Here is a 21,372-nt window from a genome sequence, read left to right as displayed (position 1 = left end):
TTCTCCGGCTTCCCCGACGCCGCCACCTGCTGGTCTTTGCTGCCGTCGCACCCGAGTGTCCAGTGACTGCGCATGTGTGCAGCCCCCGCGCCCCCCCCCCCCCCCCGCCCCGCCAGGCCTTCCCTCCCCTGGCCTCACCTGCATCCCTGATGCTTTCAAATCCCACCCCCACCCCCCCGCCCGAGCAAGTGGGGCCCCGTAAAACAAAATATGAACTGTGATACTTGCATCACTTGAACCCCCTTCTCGGACACTCCTGTCACTGGGCTTCCGCTTTGTACCGTCACGCTTGTTGTTATGAGTCTACTTGACCCATCAGGCTGTGAGGCCTGGGGAGGGGGTACACCTGCAGGCCCCCCGGGGGTGCCTCGGTTGGAGCGCAGGAGGAGGAGAAGCTCAGTGACTGCGGGTGCCGCCTGCCTTTCAGTGCCCTGAGCCCTGGGATGCGGCTGTCGCTGCCCCTCCTGCCAGCTAGGAGACCCCATGTGTGTCCCCAGGAATCCTGCCTCCAGGTCGCAGAGGATGAGTCCCGGAGGAGCCAGCGACGTGGCCCAGGTGACAGGTAGAGAAGCCCAGGTGTGAACCCCGGGCCGCCTGTCTGCTGTGTCCTGTCCCCTGCCTCCTGGAGCCTCCCAGTGAGTTGTAAGGGCTATTGTGGGGCAATAAAATATGCCAGGGATAGCTCTGAGGTCACTGTCATAGGACCGCTCAGCAGTTTCCTGACCCATAGCCCTGGGAGGGCAGCCCCAGCCGCTGCAGGAGCCCAAACACTTGAAGTATCCACTGATACCTTCTCCAAGCTTTGCTGAAAACAAGTAAAGCTTTCCTTTGAGGCAGGAACAGCAAGAAGATGGTGCACACTCCGAAGATGGTGCACACTCCGCCTCCTGCCGAAGCCATGCCATTGGCCATCTGGGTTTCTGCTCCATGCAGCGGTCGTCATGCACAATTACTCCACACTAGACATAGGAGGAGTATCATTTTCTGCCAGTGGCAGCTTCCCAAAGGCAGGAATAGGGTTATAGTCTGGGAGGCAGCCCCAGAACCCCATGTATCCATGTGGCACGCAAAGGGTGGAGCCAACCTCCAAGGGGTTTGGCTCCAGACACTCCCACCTTGACCTCACTTTTAAGGGGACAGCTGATCTCCCCGTTCAGAATAGAGATCCCTTGAAGGCAGCATCTCTGTCTAATCTCGTTGATTAAACAAAGCCTCCTTCCATGCTCTGTGTCCACGAGATGCTCAGTAAATATTTGCTAAATGAATAAACAAACAAATCTCTATTACTGGCTCTTGGTCATATTAAAATCAGCGTTTCTTTAAAAATTCATGAGTGCCATAATGTTTCCCAGTGTGAGAGCAGAGCATTTTACGAAACAGGCATGAATTTTCTATTAGAGAGAAGAGTATCTATTTATTAATATTCCCAAAGGGTAACTTTTTTGGTTTACTGCTGTGTTGCTGTTATAATTTTCCATAATTATATGGTGTTGATTGTAGTTTACTGACAGAGCATCAATAAAGAAAAATGTAACCCTGGAACTCTATTACTGAAGTGTTTAGCCTTTACCAGATGGAAACTAATCAATTAAGTGGGTCAGAGGTGGCAAAGAGACTATCCTCCCCAGGACTGTAAGGAGAGGGAACGCGGAGTTGCTCTGCAGGTCTGAATTTGGGTGGTCAAAATAAATAGCAGGCAGGGGCTCTATTAGGAAAGGTGTTGGAATCAGTTAGGGATGGAAGGAAATCCTACTTCCGAGTGCCCCTGGCGGCTGGTGGTAGAGGATATGGATAGAAGTCAACCTTATGGGGTGCAGCCTGTTGAGAGAAGAGGAGTCCTGTGAAGATCCCTCAGTAGGCCGAGGAGGTGCGTGCAGGGGGGGTGCTGAGGGCAGGGTGATGTCTATCTTTTTTTTTTTTTTTAAGATTTTATTTATTTATTCATGAGAGACACACACAGAGAGAGGCAGAGACACAGGCAGAGGGAGAGGCAGGCTCCATGCAGGGAGCCCGACGTGCGACTCGATCCCGGGACTCCCAGATCATGCTCTGGGCCAAAGGCAGACGCTCAACCACTGAGCCACCCGGGCATCCCAAGGGTGATGTCTATCTTGTTGACCATCGTCCAGCAGGTGCGGGTAAATGGTTGAATGAAGGAAAGGAGCTCTGGGGGACTTACTTCCTTGAGACCCAGGTGGCAACCTGCTTCGGCCATTCTCTGGCTCCGTGATGTGGGCCACGTCGCTCTTACTCTATGGTTGTGGTCGTCTCAGCTCTGGCAGAAGGATCTTGGTTGCTCCTGCCCAGATTGGCAGAGCATGGGGTGAGGGGCGGTGAAATGGCTCACCGCATAGTGCTGCGGCGCCCAGGAGGCCCTGATGCCCATTTGCAACACTAAGACGAATATGAGCATTTGGCCCGAGGTTGTCAGGAGCCCGTGCCCCTCACATGTTGCCTGGGGAGCGTGAGCCGTGCCAGCTAGGGCAGGCGCAAAGTGGGCCAGGCTTTCCGGAGGGACCCTGGCTGCCGGGTCCCCTCCAGGCCCAAATAGGGTTATGTCTCTATCTCATACTTGGGGTTTCCGAAGGAGGTTCTGAAGCAGCGTCTTTGAGTTAGAAAACGTGGAGGGTTCTCTTCTTAGTTGCAATTTGTGGGCACATTTTCTTCCAGAGAACCAGAGGTGTGGTTATAAATAATTCACGCTCATTGTTTGGCCCCATTAACATCCTTCAGAAGATGGGGGCAGTTCTTTGAAGTTGATTCTTCTTGAGGGACAGCGACACACCCTGTTGGGCTGGGCCTGGCTTCTGCCCTAATTAGATATTTACACAAGAGACCGGAGCGATGAGGGTGGATTTATTTTTAATAAAAGAAGATTAAAAACTGTGTATGTACAGCATATTAAGGAAAAACGAACCCAAATTAAAGTCCTCCCACAACTGTGGACTGCGGAGGCCTGAGAAGGGAGATTTCACTTGGAATTAGTAACATGTCTGGCTTTGAGACAAGAAGACATTCAGGAGCCTTCCCCCCTCCCCTCTGCCCTCCGCCCACCCCGGGTCAGCATCCTCTGGCGGAGTGAGGGTGGCGGGACCGAGAACCACGTGAAATCCGGAGACGGGGGCCAGGTGCCCACGTGTGGGGTGGCAGCCACAGGCTGTGTGATGAAGGACCTGGGGGGGATGACCCGGCAGGGATTGGGGCCCAGTGGGGGGCTACATGGCACTCTGCACATCCAGGCTCATGCCGAGGTCAGCCCCTGCGGCCGCACACAAATGCACACCAGACCTGGTTTTCCCGAGAGAAGCCAGATCTCCCTCCTTTACACGGAGGACTCTCCTCTTTTTAAAGATTTCAGACTAATTTAAAAGTTTTTAAACCGCAGGCTTGCACCCACTCCTGGAACTCAGCCGTTCCACTTATAGACCTGAAGGCCCAAATCAACCAGAACTATTCGTCCACAAAAAAAGACTTGTAATCGGGCTCTCCGCAGCGTTGTTCATAACAGCAAGAAATGGGGATCAACCCAAATGTGTGGCAAGAGGAGACCGGGTGGGCCAATTGTGGCAGTCACTCTCCGGAAAATTCTTCACAGCAGATAGGCATGGACACAGACACGCGCATGAGCCTCCCAAACCTGCCGAATCAAAGAAGCCAGACACAAAAGAATATGTGCCGTATGCTTCCATTTATAGGAAGTTCTAGAACTGGCAATGCTAATCATCCCTGGAGATGGAGATTATTAGCACAGTAGCCGCCCCTCGGGGTCGGGAGGTGGGCAGGCTGATGCCACAGCATGGATTGCAGGGGGCACACGTTGTCAGAACCCATCAAACCACCGGCTTACTGTATGTGATTATGCTTTTTTTTACAAAAGGAAAAACTTCTGGAACACATCACAGGCCAAGCGCAGGCCATCTGTGGGTCGCGTTGGGTCCGCTGGCTCCGATCAACTTCTGTGCTACAGTGAACTTTGACCCCTAGATCAGCAGCCTCAGGACCCGCCGTCTGCAGGCAGAGAAACACATCGCTCCCTAACAAGGGTCTGTGGGTGTGACTAGGAGCAAGCGTGCAAGCTGCAAGGTCCCCATCTCACCCAAGTCCTGCCCACCCGGTGGCCCCTGCAATGGGACTGGTTTGAATTTATTGCTGTGACTTGGTCTTTTAGAGGAAGATGCTCACCTGGTTCAGACGAAGGTGACGGAGGCTCATCAGCCTTCCTGTCTTCCTGATGGGAGGACCCATTGCTGGAAAGGTGCTGTGGGCATCAGGGGGAAGGGGACAAATGGCCTAATGCCCCATCTCGGCCGTGGACCCCAATGGCCAGGCATTTTCTGGGGGCCTTCCTCTTCCGTCTTTCCTCTGGAAGCATTTAGGAAGTGTGGGCAGAAGATGATGTGCATCTCACAACGGGATGGCAGCCTCCTGGGAGGCCCCCCCACCCTCCGTCGGTGCTGGGAGGATGGATGACCAAGAGGGACAGCCCCTTCTGCCTTCACCTAAACCCCTCGCGATGCTCCATGTGAACGGCTGTTACACCCACGAGGAAGCACGAGCGTTGTCTCAGGACGATCAAGACCCTTGCTTGGGCTCCCCAATGGCTTTGCTAAGAGGTGGAGGCGGTGCGGCTGTGTGGCCAAGGACAACTATGTGGCTGCGAGGCAGATCCTTGCTCAGAGCAAGGATAATTGCTGGCTGCCCGCGGACCTTCCTCCTGACGGGTCAGAACGTGAGCGGCGTCGTGATGTAACTTCAGATTCCACGAAGTGTGCGGTCCTAGCCTTGTTCTTGGCTCAAGTGCTGCATCTGGCACGAATGCAAATCTGTTTCTAACTGATTTGGGTTTTGCTGATTGATCTCTCAATCCCAAGTTCAAATATATAAGCAGATCACAAGTATAGCAGGGTTTTTTTTTTCCCCCATTACATTTCTGCTGTTTGGCTGATGACAACAGAAATCTGCTTAAGGACGTTTCAGCATAAAAACAAAACAAAACAAACAAACAGAAAACCTGCCGAGTGTCACCATGGCTCAGTATTTAGGTTTTAGAGCACGTAGAACTAGATAAATCCAGATCTATCTATCCTCTCCTCAGTTTGTATTTAAAATATATATATGTGTGTGTGTGTGTGTGTGTATCCAAACAAAATACCCCAAACCAAACTATTTGGTTGTGCAATAGCAAAATGGCCAGTAGCACCTGCAGATCCCGAGGCTGGTTGGCCAGCTGCACTGGGAAGCCCCGGCCCTCCCAGCCTCCCCGTGCCCAGCTGGTGCCCTGGGCTTCCAGTCTCACATGGGTAGAGAGATGGAGAATAATCACAGCAGCCCCCGTACCTCCTCCATCCTGCAGGTTTTATCGTGGGCTCCCCTGGGAGTGATGGAATTTAGTGGGAGCCCAATGGTTCCATATAAGCCGAATTTTAGCCCTGCAGGTGTGCAAGTGTGACATGTTTCTTCATGTGGGGTTGGAGTCGGCTCAGTGAGACAGTGTTGTGCCCGCCACCCTTGCAGATTCCGCAGGTCCAGTGGCAGAGGGCGTCCACCCGCGCCCCAGGTCCTGCGCTGGCCGCTCAGGAGACTGGGATGTCGTTGGGCAGGGATGGGGCCTCTGACACCCGGTGAGCCTCTGCAGCAGGAGCACCGCCCGCACGACGGCAAGAGGCTCAGTGAACCGAGTCGCGCTGAAATGAATGGAACCATGATCGGTTGGCACCTCGTTCTGTAGCAACGTGCGGTCTCAGGAGGGTCTCCTGCCCTCAGACCACCTCCATCTTTCCCCCAGGAGTGGGTGCTCCGGCACGCAGGCTGTTTCCAGAACATTAGCACAGTCAGAGCACCAGTAAGACGGTAAAGCTTCTGCTGTCAGCTCCCGCAGGATGGGATGCCCTCCAAAGCCAAGCAGGTGCATTCACTCAGTGCTCCAGCACCTGCTCCTGGGGGCCCCCAGGCACACGGAGCCCTCTTCTCGTTGCATTGTGCCCACAAATCTTGCCACACCCCGCTACAGGTGCCTGCTACAGAGGAGAGGAGAGAGGTCCAAAGGCGCCTTTAAAAATGCTCTTAGGGAAGAAAAAAAGAGAAAAGAATAGCAGATTCCTAGTTTCCTACTGTATCTTTTACCACTTGGTTCCCGCGAGGTTGCTTTTAGGTGAAGGTCCAGCATCTTTATTTGACTTTTACGTCGATTCCACATTCCTTTCCCGGGACTTTGATTCCCAGTATAATCAGCTGCAGTTTTCAGGAACCACTGTAGCATGTGCATCTCGGTATCGATCTCTGAGAGAGCGGTGTGCCCAGGCGGTTGGCGTCTTTGCCGGGACAAATTAACCCAAGGTTGCAGCGAGACGATCTCCCCACTTAGATAGAGGACCTCGGTTTATCGTCCCACCTCAGCGTCTGCCCTGGAGGCAGGGATGGAAGTGTTGGTTTATTTATGGATCCTGTTTGAAGAATGTCAAAAATTGATTTACTGACACAGCCCAGATGAAAGTCAAATGAAAGGTGTTCTCGAAGGTGCTCTGACCGTGTTCTGAAGCCCTGAAGAACTCTTAACCCTCCACTCTTAAAGCCGGCTCCACTCCATCGGCAGGACCTGTCCTCCCCGGGGGCGTCCCGCACACCTGCTCCCTGCACAAAGCTCGAGTGAGAACATAGAGTGAGCCCAATGCTCTGGGCTTCGTGAAATGGCTTCTGTGCCTGCGACCACCTTTCTACTGTGCATTCTTTGGGGATTCAGTGAGATGCAGAAAAGGAGATGTTCAGGAACGGAGGCCCCTCCAGAAGACAGTGCATAGGCCCTGTCCTTTCTCGCCACATGCTGTCCTGCCTCCCCAGCCACAGGCTCAGCCTTCCGCCGAGTCTTGTCCTGATGCCACCCCTACAGTCTTACTGGGTGCTGGTGCAGACTCTGCCCTCTGCCTGCAGGCCCCTCCAGGAAGTACAAGGCTGAGAGCTGGCCCCAACTCACTAGGAGCCCACATCTGAGTTCAAAAGGAGGAGGAGACAGAAGGCTTCGTGGAGCAGAGACCACCAGCTGTGGGTGCCAGCCCAGACCTCCAGGCCTGGGAGCTGGTGTGGACAATGCAGGGCTTCCCTGGGCCGTGGCAGGTGCCGGGGGCCCTGGACGCGGGCGAGATCCTGAAGTGACATGGGCGAGGCTGGCATCTGCTCGGGACAGCCGTGTGAGCAAGGGTCAGGAGATGACAGCTGAAATGGAAAGAAGCCACCCTCGCCCCAGGGTCCCCTTCCATTGGTCGTACTGCTTTGGCTGGCTGTAGAGTCTAAATGTGTCTGTTAAAATTAAAATGCAACATGGTGAGGATGAAGGATATTCTGAGTGCCTTTCCCAGGGAGTAACAGCATTTGTTCAGCTTTGCTACAGATAAATCGAGAGCGCCCTCCATCAGGGCCCAGGCGATTTCTGATTGAAAAAGTAACAAGAACTGATAACCTACTGTAGGCAGGGTCCTTGGTGTCTATTAATTATTGTTTATTTGCCCCAGTACAGGTGCCATCCTCCGGACTTTCCCCACCCCCCGTCTGATTTATAGTCTATTCTATAATCATAATTTGGTTTTGGTAAAAATCCAAAGACTATCCGGAGCAGAACCATCTTGAAACTGCTGAGGTGGTAATTTTTTAATGAATAAAGAATTCAGCGAAGTCACATCGTATGTGAAATGACAGTCTACAAGCCCCTACAAGTGTAGAGAAGTTAATTATTGCTAGTTTGGGAAGCCTGTGAACAATTATGAGACGCGGTGTGTCGTTCACAATATTTGAGATGAGACCACAAAGCCTTCATCGTTGTCTTCGGTTTTATGGGAATGCTTTCAGGAATGAAGAGTTGCCACGTAGCGGTTGTCAGGGGTTCCTCCATGTGTTCTTTCAAAACAAGAGGGATGGTTTTCTTCAAATGATGAAGAATGAAATCATTTCTTCAAATGATTTCAAGAGTGATGGGACGCCTGGGTGGCTCAGCGGTTGAGCGTCTACCTTTGGCTCAGGGCGTGATCCCGGGATCCAGGATCAAGTCCCACATCAGGCTCCCTGCATGGAGCCTGCTTCTCCCTCTGCCTAGGTCTCTGCCTCTTCCTCTCTCTCTCTCTCTCTCTCTGTGTGTGTGTGTGTCTCTCATGAATGAATGAATAAATAAATAAATAAAATCTTTAAAATCCCTAAGGTAGCTATAGTTCATTCCTGTCTGATTTGTCTCCAGCTATGGAAACACGCTTAGTTTCCTCTTCTTTCATGGGTGAGGGGTCAGTGGGCTTGTGGCTGGTGATTAAATGAAGTCAGGTACGGCGTTAGGGTGGGTGAAAATGTGCCTTTGAGAAGCTTCCTTGGATCTTTAACTCTCTGTGGTTCTGTTGTCTTCGCCTCAGTGGAGGACTTCGTTCTTACAGAATAAGCCCTTCACTTTTTATTCATCTTCAAGAGGGCAAGCCGCATAATTGGAACTATGCAAATTAGCACGCGTGGCCCAGAGGAAATTGAAACTGAATCGATCCCTTAACAGACTTGCTGACACACCAGCATCCTTACGGGTCTTTGCTGGTGGCCCAGGTGGAGTGTTGCCCTGTGTCGGGAGGGTCCCTTGCCTGTGCTGACCCGGAGCCCTGCTCAGGAGGGGCCCCGCAGGAAGCCCAGCGCAGACCAGTACTTCAGAGGTTTTGTGATGCACTGGGGCTTTACGTTTTTCTTGCATATGTATGGTCTTTTTTTTTTTTTTTAATATGCTTTGATGAAATCGGTTTCATCATGTCATCCAGAGATGTGCACACGGGTCTTTAGCACTGTGCGTATAATAAAGCACTGAAATGAATTATAAAGGACCGTTTACTCTTAAACATAAAGGCTTTTCTTAATTCCTTGAAGACTAATTGCCACCCTGTTACTGTGTCAGCATGGGGAGGAGGGTCAGTGGAGCTCCCAGGGAGGATGCTTTGTTTAGCATTGTCTGTGGCTTCCTTTGATGGAGCTCTTCCTTTGCTCCGGGAAACCCCTTCTCCAGATTCTGAGCCTCTCATAAAGGAGGCGGGTTTCTGTCCCCGGCCAACTGGGGATGCAATACCAGTAGATGTTTACTGGCCGACTTTATGGGAGAGTAAACTGAGACCTCATCCCTACAGCCACCCACTTCTTTTTGTTTTTCTTTTTTTCTTTTTTTCTAATATAATAGCTTGCATTTCCAGGAGACCAGTCAAAGTTGGGCAGAGGTTGGTTTTTCAGAGTCAGATCTTCCACATTTAACGCTCTCTCTCTTCTAAAAGTTAGCCACTCAAGTAACACATCATTCTTGTTCTTGAATGGAAAAGACTAAATCACAGGAGGAAGCTGAGTTGTCAGGCAGGCCAGGGAGCGAATACAGACCCTCTGTCCTCCGTGCCCACGCTCCCCTGCAGACCCCAGGGCTTCTCCGGTGCTGCTCCCCGCCCGGGGTGCTTCTGTACCACCTGGGCGCACCTGCAGACAGCCCCCGCACACCTGGCCTCCTCGGAGTCCCCAAAGCTGCAGGGACACAAGAGATGAGTAACATGTCATTAGGACAAGCGAGAAAGTGAAATCAAATGCCAGGCAGCCGATGCCCTGTCCTAAAGAACAAGTTACTACTTATTAGGGGAAAATAAGAAAATCGAGTGGATAGAGATCTAAGTCCAATCGCAATGTCAAATTCTGTTGACCTTACTAAACAGGATTTCTCTGAAGACTTTAATTTTATGTCAAGCAGTCCTCAAACCAAGCCTGAGATAGTTGAAACAAAACTCCCATTCTGCTGTGAAAACATCCGGATTCCCAGGGAGCCACTTCTCTTTGTGAGGCCTTTGACCTGGGTAACCTTAAACCAAATGTAGAAAGCACTTAAACCCTTTTGCGCCTAAAAACAGACAGCCCTTTTGTCTTCTAGAAATATCCCTCCTCTGTCCTGTACCTGGCAAAGCACGTTTTCAGATGTTATTTCATGAGCTAATTTTTATTTCCCCCAATTAAAAGGAAGAATAATGAGGTTTGCTGAAGAGTCATTTTTTTTTTCCTAACGAGTTGAGAACTGATGGCCTAAAATATGAGCCTATCCATTATTCTGGGGCCATCGAGCCTCCCAGCGTTGGCAGTGAGTTCTCCCTGACTCACCCGACGTGGGCAGTCCCACCTCCCAGACTGGCCTACTCACTCGGAACCGCCTGTGGGCCCCTCCAGGAGCTTTATGTCTCGGGGATGCACCTTGTTTTGAGGACGTGCCTTATCTCAGGGAAGCACCCTGTCTCAGAGATGCACCACCCTCAGGGATGCGCCCTGTCTTGGGGATGCACCTTGTTTTAGGATGTGCCTTGTCTCGGGGGAAGCACCCTGTCTCGGGGATGTGCCACTCTTGGGGATGCACCTTGTCTTGGGGATGCACCCTGTCTTGGGGATGCACCTTGCCTTGGGGATGCACCTTGCCTTGGGGATGCACCCTGCCTTGGGGATGCACCTTGCCTTGGGGATGCACCCTGCCTTGGGGATGCACCTTGTTTTGAGGATGTGCCTTGTCTCGGGGATGCACCCTGTCTCAGGGATGTACCAAGAAGCAGGCAAAGTCCCAGGAGGTCCTTCATGAACTCAGAGAGGAAGGCCCAATAGTTCCACTTCCAGAATCACGTTTTCATACTGCCCACGTTCAGGAAAAGTAAAATCAAGACTCCAAAGAGCCCCCCTTAATCTCTTCTTTGTCTGCTCAGCCAGCAGCTCTCTGGGCTGGGCAATCCTTCCAGGCTAAGGGGGGGGGGAGGGGCGAGCCTGCAGGTACCTGAGGAGAAGCACTCACCTGTGCAAGGGCTCACGGCCAGGCTGCAGCGGGCAAGGGCAGTGCTCTGCTTTGAAGGTCCATGGAGACCCCCTGAGATGCTCTGTTTGTTCTAAGACACACTGTTCATCTGACGGCTGCTTCTGTGCCCAGTGATGTAAGCATAGTGTGATCAGCTCCAACTCGTAAAAATAATTTCCATCTCCTCATCTCTCTTCTCAGAAAAACCATTGCTTGGTGCTTGCATAGTGAGAGAGAAAGTGCAAAAACAAAAAACAAAACTGTGGTTCCCTGGGAAGTCCTTTCATTCCCTGTGCGTTCCCTGTGCGTAGCCTCCTAACAGGGGACGGGACTCCAGCTGAGCGTCCTCCCAGCTGTCCCAGATCCCATGTGGCTGGTACCCCAGGGGCCCCAAGGGCTGGGGCTGTGCCAGCTGAGGGTCTGTGGGGGACACGCAGTGAGTGAGGAAGGGGAGATGCTCTTGGGGCAAAGATGCTCCCGCTGCCCTGTCCCCGGGGTGGGCCGGCGGCTGCCCAAGGAGCCCCACGCAGGTGAGCAGGTCAGGGCCCCTTCGCCCCTGAGGGCCTGCCTCCCCGGTCTCCTCTGCCCATGCTGGCCGAGAGCAGCGCTGTCTGTGGGGCCCTGGATGTTCGTTCCCTACGACCTGCTGCAGGGACTCTGGGGGCTCTGTGCCTTCCCAGCTCCCCGGGCCTCCTGGGTGGGCCCCTTCCCCGGGGGGTGTTGTGCATCCCCCAAGGACCTCAGCCATCTCGAGACACAGCTGGCCTGTGTGTGTTGGGCGGGGGGGGGGGGCAATGGGGGACAAGGATGTTTGGAGAAAGAGGTGAAACATTGAGTCCCTGGCTGTTTCCCCTGGGCACCCCACAGCCTGGTACTTCTGTGTGCTCGGACTTCAGGCTCCTGAACCCTGCGGGTTCTGTGTATCCTGGAACCCCAACCAGACGCTGCATGTGTGCACAGGGGCACGTTGCATGATCTCCTAGGGATGTACCTCAGTCTACAAGAGGGGTCAGTGCTCTCTGCCCCGGCAGCTTGCCCGTGGCCGCAGGCACGTCATTGTCTCTGACCTGCTTGTCCTCGTCTGGGTGGGTGGCTGTCTGTCAGAGCAGGGCCAGACAGGGGGACACTGGAGGTCATCATGGGTGGTGCCGGCCTCTGCTGGGTGACAGTCAGCCAGACCTGGGAACAGGGCCACCATCCAGCACCTCCCTGTCATTTCTTTCTTTCTCTGTGTGTGTATGTGTTTTCCCCATTTTCTCTCCTAACAAGGGGACTTCTCTGCCCATCGCATTTTTAGTGACGTTTCAATGGTTTCACATTTAGAGGTTTGCAATTACTTTTGCTCAGGAGCAGTGAAGTTCCAGCCTTCCCCAACTCAGATAAAAAGCACGCCCTGTGCATCTTTTTTAACGAGCAAAGCCTCCTCCAAAAAGGAAGGATCACTGTGGACACATCTGGAACATGCTGATGCTGCAAGTTGGGCTGCTTAAGGGGCTTTTATTATTATTATTTAAACCTTTCATCCGTGGAAGTGTATCCACACCTGAAGCTCAGAAAAGGCCTCGATTTGTTCCTCCTTTATGGTGAAAACACATCTTTGTTCTTTGAGGTTTGACTCTTCCTCAGTGCACAACAAAAGGACAGTCTTGCCCTGTGAGTAAGGTTGCCCTGATTTTATGAGAAATAGGCACAGTGGTAGTAGGTGCCAGATGTGTGGCTGGGCCAGCCCCGCCCCCCGAGGCCCACGGTGGTCCCTGGTTCCTCGAGGACTTAACTGAGAGCCGGCGTGATGGAAAGGGGATGGGGGGCCCGGCCTGGCTCCTCGTGGCAGGACATACTTGACTTGTAGCTGTGATTTCAGAAAACTGGCACTGTCCTTCCCAGTCTGTTTCCGCAGCGAGCGGGCTGATGGGGCTCGTTCCCTGCCAGGACTGTGTCCCAAGCACCGTCTGTTCTCGGCTGCCTGCTGGGTGGAGGGATCCCCGGTGCCCAGAATTCACTCTCACACACCTGAAGCCCACAGGTGTCAAGGAGAAATCTGACCTGTGGTGCAAACAAGGGCTTGTCCAACTTCTGGGAGCATTTGGGTCCCGTTTGTCGTCATCCCAGCTGAAGCTGATTAACTTCCTTGCTCTTGAGATTTGTCAGCAAACAAGGATTTGGCTCTTCTCCTGGTCTCTGCTTGGTTTTCTAACCCGAAAGGTGGAGGTAGCGCCTGTGCCTAATCGTGGTGGCCCCAGAAGGCGGGCAGTGGGGGCACTGAGGAAGGCAGAGTGCCCTTGCCGCATCTGTGCTTGCCTTATTTCTTGGTACACAGAAGGCCTTGAAAGTTCTCTGAAGCAGCCAGGATCACCCAGAAGGGGGCAATGGGTGGTCTTTCTCTTTGGGCTCACCCTGCATTGGAAAGGCCTGCAAAAGCTGGAACAGAGAGAGACCCCAGTCTGGACCAGAGGTGCCACCCCTGCCATTGAGCAGACCTGGCCACTAAGGGGCCGTGCTCCTGGAAGAAACAAAGAGGCCAAGAGGCGTGATGTGCAGGAATGTGTCAGGGCAGTCAGCAGCCTTGGAGTGGTTCCGACTTCGGCGGGGAGCTTGGGAGCTTCCCTCTGCTCAGGAGACCAGAGGCAGGGGTGATGTGAATCCTCGGGCTCCCAGGGAGGGCCGAGCTTCACCAGCCGGTCACCTGAGTTATCCTCAGAAGCTTCCAGAAAGGAGCAGGGGACATTCTTGGCCGCATTTTCAGGCTCAGCAGAGGAGGGAGGAGCTGCCCCCACCTGCAGGGAAATACGGGATCTCGTCTCCGGGTGCCTGCCTCCTGTGCCCCTGACATGAGGTAACTTCCCTTCTGGGAGGCACACGTGCAGCCGTGCCCGGGGATTTGAGCCCTGCCTGCCCAGGCTGTGAGTGGTCCCCGGTTTTCTTTCTCCAGCTGCCTCTGCAGGTCACTGTGACCCACATTCCCAGAAAGACTGGGGGAGCCAGGCACACAGCGAGCTCAGCTCTGCATCTGCCCCTGCGTGCCGACGGGGCTCAGGGGGCTGGAGGGAGCTCACCCCCAGTGCCCATGGACGGGGTGGCCGGTCCTGCTCCTGGGGCCTCATCTCCCGCCACGAGCAAGAGACCTGCTGGAGCACCAGGGCCAGAAAGGCAGGGTCCCTGGTTGTCAGTTTCTGGCACCTTCTGGCAGCAAATCCAGGCCAGGAGTGGGGATCGGGCTCCAGGAAGAAGCCCTCCCCCGGGAGGCCTTGGAGACGTCCACCCTGTGGCACCCAGGCCCTGGCTGCCCGCACGAGCAGCACCCTCCCGGTGCCTCCCGGAATGCCCTTCCTGCCCCCGCTCCCCCCGGCAGGCGCTGGGTGGTGGCTGGTGTGACGGTCCCGGGGGCCCGTGCTGCAGCCGCCTGCTGACTTGGTGTCTGAGCCGCAGGGAGCAGCCCCGGGGATGCCTGGAACCCGCTTCCGCTGCTGGTTCTCGGAGGCTCACCCAGGGGCAGACCGCGTGGCTCCCCAGGCGCCACCTTTCCCAAGAGCGCGGTGGGTCCGGGGCCCGGGGACGTCTCTGTCCGCGGACATCGGACATCGAGCGCCTGCCGTGAGCCAAGCCCGGTGCGGGCACCCGCCCCGAAGTCAGGACGTCGCCGGGCCCACGGGGCTTCTGGAAGCCGGCAGCACACGTGCCGCCCTCGCGCTGACCGTCCTCGGGCCCCGTCCCTGAGCGCGACACTGCAGGGAGATGACACGATGGGCCCCGGGGGGGGGGCGCACACGCCCCGGGGGGCACTACGCAGGCCTGCGCGTCTCCTTTCCGGGTGATGCCAGGCCCCGACGGACGCTCCAGGCTGCTTCCGAACACGCAGCAGGGCGTCGCGTCACACACGGTTCCGGTGGGGTCACGGGGCCGTTTCAACAAGGGACGAGGGACAGACAGTGGGCCCCGTGGGGGCTGAGTTTGGCTTCTGGGCATGGGTCCCCCTGAGGTCCCTACGAGGCTGGGGCCGGGGCCTTCGGGGCTGCTGGCAGCCTGGCCCGCCTGCACCGGGTGGTGGCCCCGGGTACCTGCCCAGCCACAGCCGGCTCTAGCTCCGCTGTTTCTGAAGCTGTTCTCCCGGGGGGTGGGGAGGGCTCTTCTGTCCCCGACACCCTCCGTCAGAGGAAGACCTGACATCCCCAGAGGAGAAGACAAGGCACGTTCTCAGCCAGGGCCGCGGAGTGGGGTCCCCGTTGGAAACAACCGATGCTCACCCGCAGCCTGGCTGCTTCCAGAAGGAAGGGGTCTGGGGGTTCAGGCCTTCTCAGTGAGAGCGGCAGACGCTGGGCTGAGCTCAGACTCCCGGGCTGCACCCCGAGGCCCCTGGGCCCAGGGGTGCTAGGAGGCAGCCCGTCGTGAGGACTTACTCGGGCTTCTTATCATTGGCTCCTCCTGTTCCACGAATCAGGAAGTGGGCCGGAGAGGTGCCCCGTGTTCCGGGGGAGGCTGTGGTTGGGTCAAGGCGAGGAGAGGAGGGGAGGGGGTGACAGAGACAGAGAGACCCCGAGCCCAGCTGCGTCTTCAGCCTCAGAGGCCCGGGCTCTTTGAACACTGACGTGAGTTGATGAGATGGAGAGAAATCCTCCATGAGAGCCCCGATGACCTATTTCCTTCAAGAACATTCATTGAGCATCTCCGCTGGGCCAGATGGACGTGCCTGAGCCCTGCTCTCGCCCCCAAGAAGCCCCAGGGCGTGGATAATCCTGCCCAGTGTTGTTAGCTTCTGCTTCCAAGCCGTCCTGCTGGAAAGCTCCCCGCACCCCAACCCTCCCCCCCACATCCTTCAACACTGGCATCATCGGCCGGTCCTGCCAGCAGACACTCCGGGCTCCTGGATTCTGGGTGAGGCCTGGGGCTGCCTGTTCTCCCCGCAGCCCCCCACCCCCGCCCCCAGTTGGCTGCTCACCTGAGCAGAGGCCCTTCGCCCTGGGCAGCCTTCGACGCCTCCAGACCGGGTAGGTGGCCGCCTCCAGCACTAGCAGGTGCGAGTCTCCTGGGGGTGCTCGGTGAATAATTCTTTCATCTCTCCGACTGGAATGCAGGCTCCAGGGGAGCAAGGGCGGTGCTTGCCTTGTTCAGGTGTCTCTCCAGACTCGGGCAGGTCTCGTAAACATTGCCGAACGAACGGACGCACAAATTAACCGGCAGATACTTGTCAGCCTATGGTTCCACTCTTTTGTTTGAAATCAAAAGTCTGCTGTACACCCAGCCGGGAAGCTTAGTCCCCTTGCACCCTGCAGCGTGGCCCGGGGCTCACCCAGAGGGGGGCTGCCCAGCCCCTGGAGCCGGCCAGCCTCTCCCCCGTCGTCCACGCTTCTGATGGAGGGTCAGTGGAGGGCTGAGCCTATGCTGGGCGCCTCTTCGTGGTGAGAGATGGGGAGAGGGCCATGCGTCTGCGTGTCCGCGTTTGTTACCTTTCACCCCACTACTGCCGGGTCCCAAGCAGATGGATGGGGCTTGGTGCTGGGGGTCCCATTCCTGTTCAGGTGCTTCGGCAGGGGTTCCGCCCCCACGTTGACTTTCCTGAAGGGTCGCTCCATCCTATCCTCTGATAGGATGCATCTGCTCTGAGTGATGGGTGCGCGGGCCTTTGGGGAACGTGAGGGACCCAGGGTGTTGATTCTGTGCCGAGCCATCAGTCAGATGCGAGCGTGGCTGTGTTCACTACCCGGCTCAGCCATGAACCTTCGGGACAAAAGGAGTTGGGAGAGATCAGATAGCACGAGCCTATCTAGGAGAGAGAAGGAAGACCAGGAGCTCATCCTTATGACGCTGGCCTCCGAGAATGGCAGTCCTGGAGAGCCCGGGCTTCGTTCCCAACACCCCACCTCGTTCTGTGCACGTGGGTTCCACGTTCCTTCCAGGGACCCATATTCACCTCTTTCTCTGTGCTGGGCCTGGGGTCCTTGTATCCTGTCCATTTTCATGTTTCTTCCATGTGTTTCTTCTCATTGTAATTAAAAATGAAAATTTTTAGTTGTGAACAGTTGCATGGAAGGAGCCCAGGAAGGGCTTGGTGGCACAGTGGAGGCAGTACTTCCCTTTGGAGGACACCCCGTGGTTAGAAAAGCAGTCACGCAGGGACCCCTGAGTGGTGCAGTCGGTTAAGTGCCAGGCTCTTGGTTTCCGCTCAGGCAGGTGGTGATCTCAGGGTCCTGGGATCGAGCCCTGTGCCGGGCTCCACACTCACCAGGGCATCTGCTTCTCTTTCTCTCTCTCTCTCTCCCTCCCTGGGTCCCACACACTCTCAAATAAATCCATAAATCTTTAAAAAAAAAAAAAAAAAAGACAAGAAGTCATGCACTTGGACAAGAGTAGGTTGGATGCTAACTCCCCTGGCCCCTTGCATGGTAGGAGACGTATTTGAGGCTGCAGACCCTGTGGACCACCTACCTGTTGCCACCTGGTCATCCGAGTTAGAGGGAAAAAATGAGACATCGCAAGATGGCATTTTTGAAATATTTGCAGGACACAGAGGCAGAAGAGTTTTACTGTAAAACTTATAGAGAGAATGGGCTGACCTCTCACTACCCTTTGCCCGGGCAGTTGCTGTACAGTGGAAGTCTACGACTCTTGGCTGAAATTATTTTTTAGTAACAGTTTATGAATCTGCATTAAACTTTGGGAATTTGCATTAAACCTCAGGACTAAACTTGGACCAAGGGCATGTTAAGCACCGACTTTCTGTTTTCACGGGCGGTTGATGATCAAGCTATAATTTGCACAAAACATCCATCAACATTTACCTTCCTGCTCGGGGTCTGCACTGGTCCCACTGGCCACAGAGAAGCCGAGGAAGGAAAAGGCCTCCAAGAGAGCAGCAGCAGCAGCCCCTGAAGGGTGACGTGAAGAACTCGGGGCCTGAGGACGACGACTGCGGGTGGCGTTCCCCGCAGCTCTGCGACCACGACCGACCGTTCCTTTAGACCCAATGACCCTTCGCCGTGAATCTTGCTCACTCTCAGCTCCAGGTCCCCTTGTTCGTGTGCAGGAGGTGAAGCAAGCACGTAGCTGCGAGTGCTCCCGAGGGCAGATGAATTTCCCAACCCATCAAATGATGCCAGCTGCAGATGCATGTCCTTTTCAAACAGCCATTTTTCAAGCAAAATGAGTTAATTCCAATAGTGGTTCTGCTGGTTTTCATCCATTTAATGGAATCCAGCTACGATCGAGAGGCTCCTCCCGTGGAAGGCGAGCCCCTGACATGATTGCTAAGATCACTGCAAATGCAATGAAAGAATTCGACGCCGAAGATGTGTTCATTTGCTTTGTGGGATGATAGAAGTCTGTAGATGTTGGTGGAGCTCAGCGTTTGGGGTGAACGTATCGCGCTTAGAATGGATTCTGACGTACAGATCGTTTTTAATTGCGCCCACGCCAGCTAAATATTCCACCAGTTAAAATAGAAGCTGTAGATGTCAGATTTTACCAACAGTTGCACATACTGAGTAGCTGAGCTACAAGTTTATGTAATGAAGCTGATGTTGAGTTTTTAAAAATACTTTAGCTGCGGAGCGTGCACGTTCTCGTCCCTGCTCGTCAGATCTCAGAAACGTCTGGGCCTTCAAAAAATTGCTCTGGAAGTCAACCTAAGGGTCCTACAAAGGCAGTGAGCTTTTCTATAAACGGGGCCCTACGCGTTGGTTGCATTTTGTTCTAAATTAGTTGGAAATATTTAGTAAAAGTAGTCAACCAACAGAGCAGAAAACACACACACACAGACACACACAAAAAAGGAACAAAAAACTCTCAGGGCTTTAAACTCATAGAGGCCTATGACTGTTGAAAACATAGGTTGTGAACAGGAAGACGTTAAAATCCTTTGCTGTAAAAGCAAGGAAGGAATAAAGCAAATGAAATAAATGATGAGAGCTCACAAGATGCTCATTTGAAAAACACTGAAGTCAATTTTGTGGAAATTTTTTAATATTAAGGATATTGAAAAATACATTAAAAGTGAAACGTATTAGGAACAGGCAAGGCTAAGAAATTAATCAAAGTGGGTGAATATATACCGAGAATAGGCATTCTGTCCATGTCCTCATTTTATTTCTATGTAATCAATATAAAAATAGTTTTTTTTATTAAAAATAATAATGTGCCCTGGTAGTTTTGTTTCCTAGGGAGATTTTTTTTTTAATTTTTAAAAATAGTTTTCGAAAAGAACTGCTTAGTGGGTTTCCATTTTAATAAAACCAAATGCTGACCGATAATGAAATACTGTAGGAAAGCATAGGACTTTAACTGTTTCAGCCTCTCTTTTGCCCTCAAGAGGCCTGTTTTGGATGAGAAATTGCACGTGGCACCTCCCAGGGGCTCTTTCTTTAACTGTAGCAGCTTCAAAGCTGGAGCAAATCTTTAGCTCTGCTCCTCTGTGGCGGAGCTGAGTCGGTCTTGCAATTGAGAGCAGAAGAACCAGGCGTTTCAGCCACGGGGGGTGGGTCTGAGCTGCAGAGGCAGCGTGGCTCAGTCTGCTCAGGGACACCCAGGGCACCTTTCCATCCCTCGAGACACGAGGGGTCAGCCTCAAAGCCACTGGCTCAGGGACGACTCCACACCCTCAAAAACCCCGGAGTTCCCAGTCAGCTGGGGAGGCCAGCCTGGGTGGGGCAGGAGACATCCCCTGTCCTCCGGAGGCTCAAGGTCCGGTTGGGAGACCCAACACCCCGATGACTGTGAACAGACGCAGGTGGTATATCTCTCAGGCTTGCTGGACCTCAGAAGCTGGTGGGGTCAAGGCACAGGGGAGAGGGGGGTCACCCAGTGAGGGGAAGCATGTGGGCAAGGGCTGGGGAACGTGGACAGGGGTCAGGACACTCCCTGCCCTGCCGTGGGGTCTCCACCTCCACCCGCCTCCTGTCGTCCACCTGTCCCCCCGGCTGCCATCTGCCAGACTCCCAGCCCAGCTCCTCTTCCCCTGTCCCTAAGTGTAGTAGCGTCCCTCAGCTTGGCGCCACAACCTCACCTCTGCCCCTCCACACACCCTCAGAGTCAACTCACCCACACGCTGGCCCTTCCGCTCCCACTGCCGTGCAGCCAAGCCCCAGGCCCTGAACACAATTCCTGTTGATAGTCCCCACTAGAATGTTCCAGAACCCTGAGATTCAACGGGCCATCTCCGAGGACAGCAGGAGACCTTTCTCATAGGATTGCTGGGAGGGTTGGTGAGGTAGCTTGCCTCAGAGCTTGCCTCGATGGCTTATCACACTTCATAGGAGCTCAATAAATGGGAGCCTGTACTATTGTTTTATATTCCAAGCCCAAGTCATCTTTATCCTCAGACTGGGGACCCCCTGTTCTCCCAATGTCAGCTAGTGAATGACGCCCCGTCCCGTTCCATCCCCCAAGATGGGAACCCCAGTACCTCTGAAGCCCTGCTCATCACCGCATCCGGCTGACGACCACTCGCACGGGTTCCGCCTTTGAGACCCCTTTCAAGTCCCTCCCTCTTTTGCCATTCCCGTTATCCTGGCTTAGTCCACACCCCCTTACTGGGCTGTGTGGGCCTGTGTGGGTCACATTTTATGTGCGTGGGAAGCCCCCAGGGATCTTGTGAAAATGTGGGCCATCCTGTGGTACCTGAGATGCTGCGTCCCCAGCGAGCAGCCCGGGGATGCCCACACCCCCAACCACTCTGGGGCAGCAGAGGCTGATGCTCCATCTCTTGTGGCTCCTGACCGGCTTCCAGGGCTCCCTCTGGAAACTTCCGTGGCAGCTCGTTGCTCACAGCCATGATTGTCAACTGTGGTCCCTAGAAAACCCGTCGCTCCCCCGTATTTGGATGTCATGCATCTGGCGTCCAGCCCAGGAGTCGGCATCTTTTTATCATGCCCTCGAGTGGTCCTAGTAAGGTAGGTTGTGATGGGAAAGGAGCCTGTAACACCAAACTAAAGTCTTGAACATGACATTCAAGGGCCTTCTCGACGCGGTCCTGGGTGGGTCGAGTCATCGCTTCATCACTTCCTTCCTGGGCACCGTGGCCGCACGTCTCTGGAACGCTGGGGTCCCGGGGGGAGCTGTGTGGCGCCGTCTTCCCAGCTCCATGCAGTTGCGTTAGGGCAGGATCATGTTCATGTTCGTCTCTGCAGCTCCAGGGCCTGGCAACCTGCCCGCTCCAGACCAGGTGCCCAACAAAGAGTCCTAAAAAGGCATCAAATGGAGGAAAATCGACAGATAGCTGGTTGACTTGGGACAGGAGTAAAAACAAAGGCTGCTTTGTTGGAGACGATTTTGATAATCTCAGTTCTGACATCCAACATGTTTTCCGCCCACAGTACTTAACGTTTAATAGGTTCGGTACAAACCCTTCAAATTCACGGTGGATTTAATGGTGATGTCAAGGATTAGTTTTGCACGGATTCGTGTCCGTGCTTACTGGTGGCTTGCACCAACCCTTTGAGGGTGAAGAGCCAGGACGGTGTCATCCGCCTGGAAAATAAAAATGCCGCAATCAAGGGGGTTTGAAGTCTGCCAAGTTCAGTGCCCTCTGCTGGCCGTAGCGGGCAAATCACTTGCCGCTCGGGGGACGCGACCGACCC

At 54.3% G+C, this 21,372-nt stretch overlaps 1 protein-coding gene and 1 long non-coding RNA gene across 8 annotated transcripts in view; one reads left to right on the top strand and one right to left on the bottom strand.

Annotated features, from left to right (window-relative positions):
* PTPRE (protein tyrosine phosphatase receptor type E) overlaps positions 1-21,372 on the top strand; it is a 158,328-nt gene that overhangs the window by 87,296 nt on the left and 49,660 nt on the right. The window lies entirely within an intron of this gene.
* On the bottom strand, positions 1,388-18,151 carry LOC144300939 (uncharacterized). Its single transcript, XR_013367686.1, has 5 exons — positions 17,581-18,151; positions 16,713-17,099; positions 15,741-16,519; positions 10,808-11,026; positions 1,388-9,513 (listed from the first exon to the last, which is right to left on the bottom strand). It is a non-coding gene; the product is annotated as an uncharacterized LOC144300939 (long non-coding RNA).

Source organism: Canis aureus, chromosome 29 (assembly GCF_053574225.1).
Source record: "Canis aureus isolate CA01 chromosome 29, VMU_Caureus_v.1.0, whole genome shotgun sequence".
In the NCBI taxonomy this organism is placed as follows: domain Eukaryota; kingdom Metazoa; phylum Chordata; class Mammalia; order Carnivora; family Canidae; genus Canis; species Canis aureus.
This window is presented reverse-complemented; position numbering and strand designations above follow the sequence as displayed.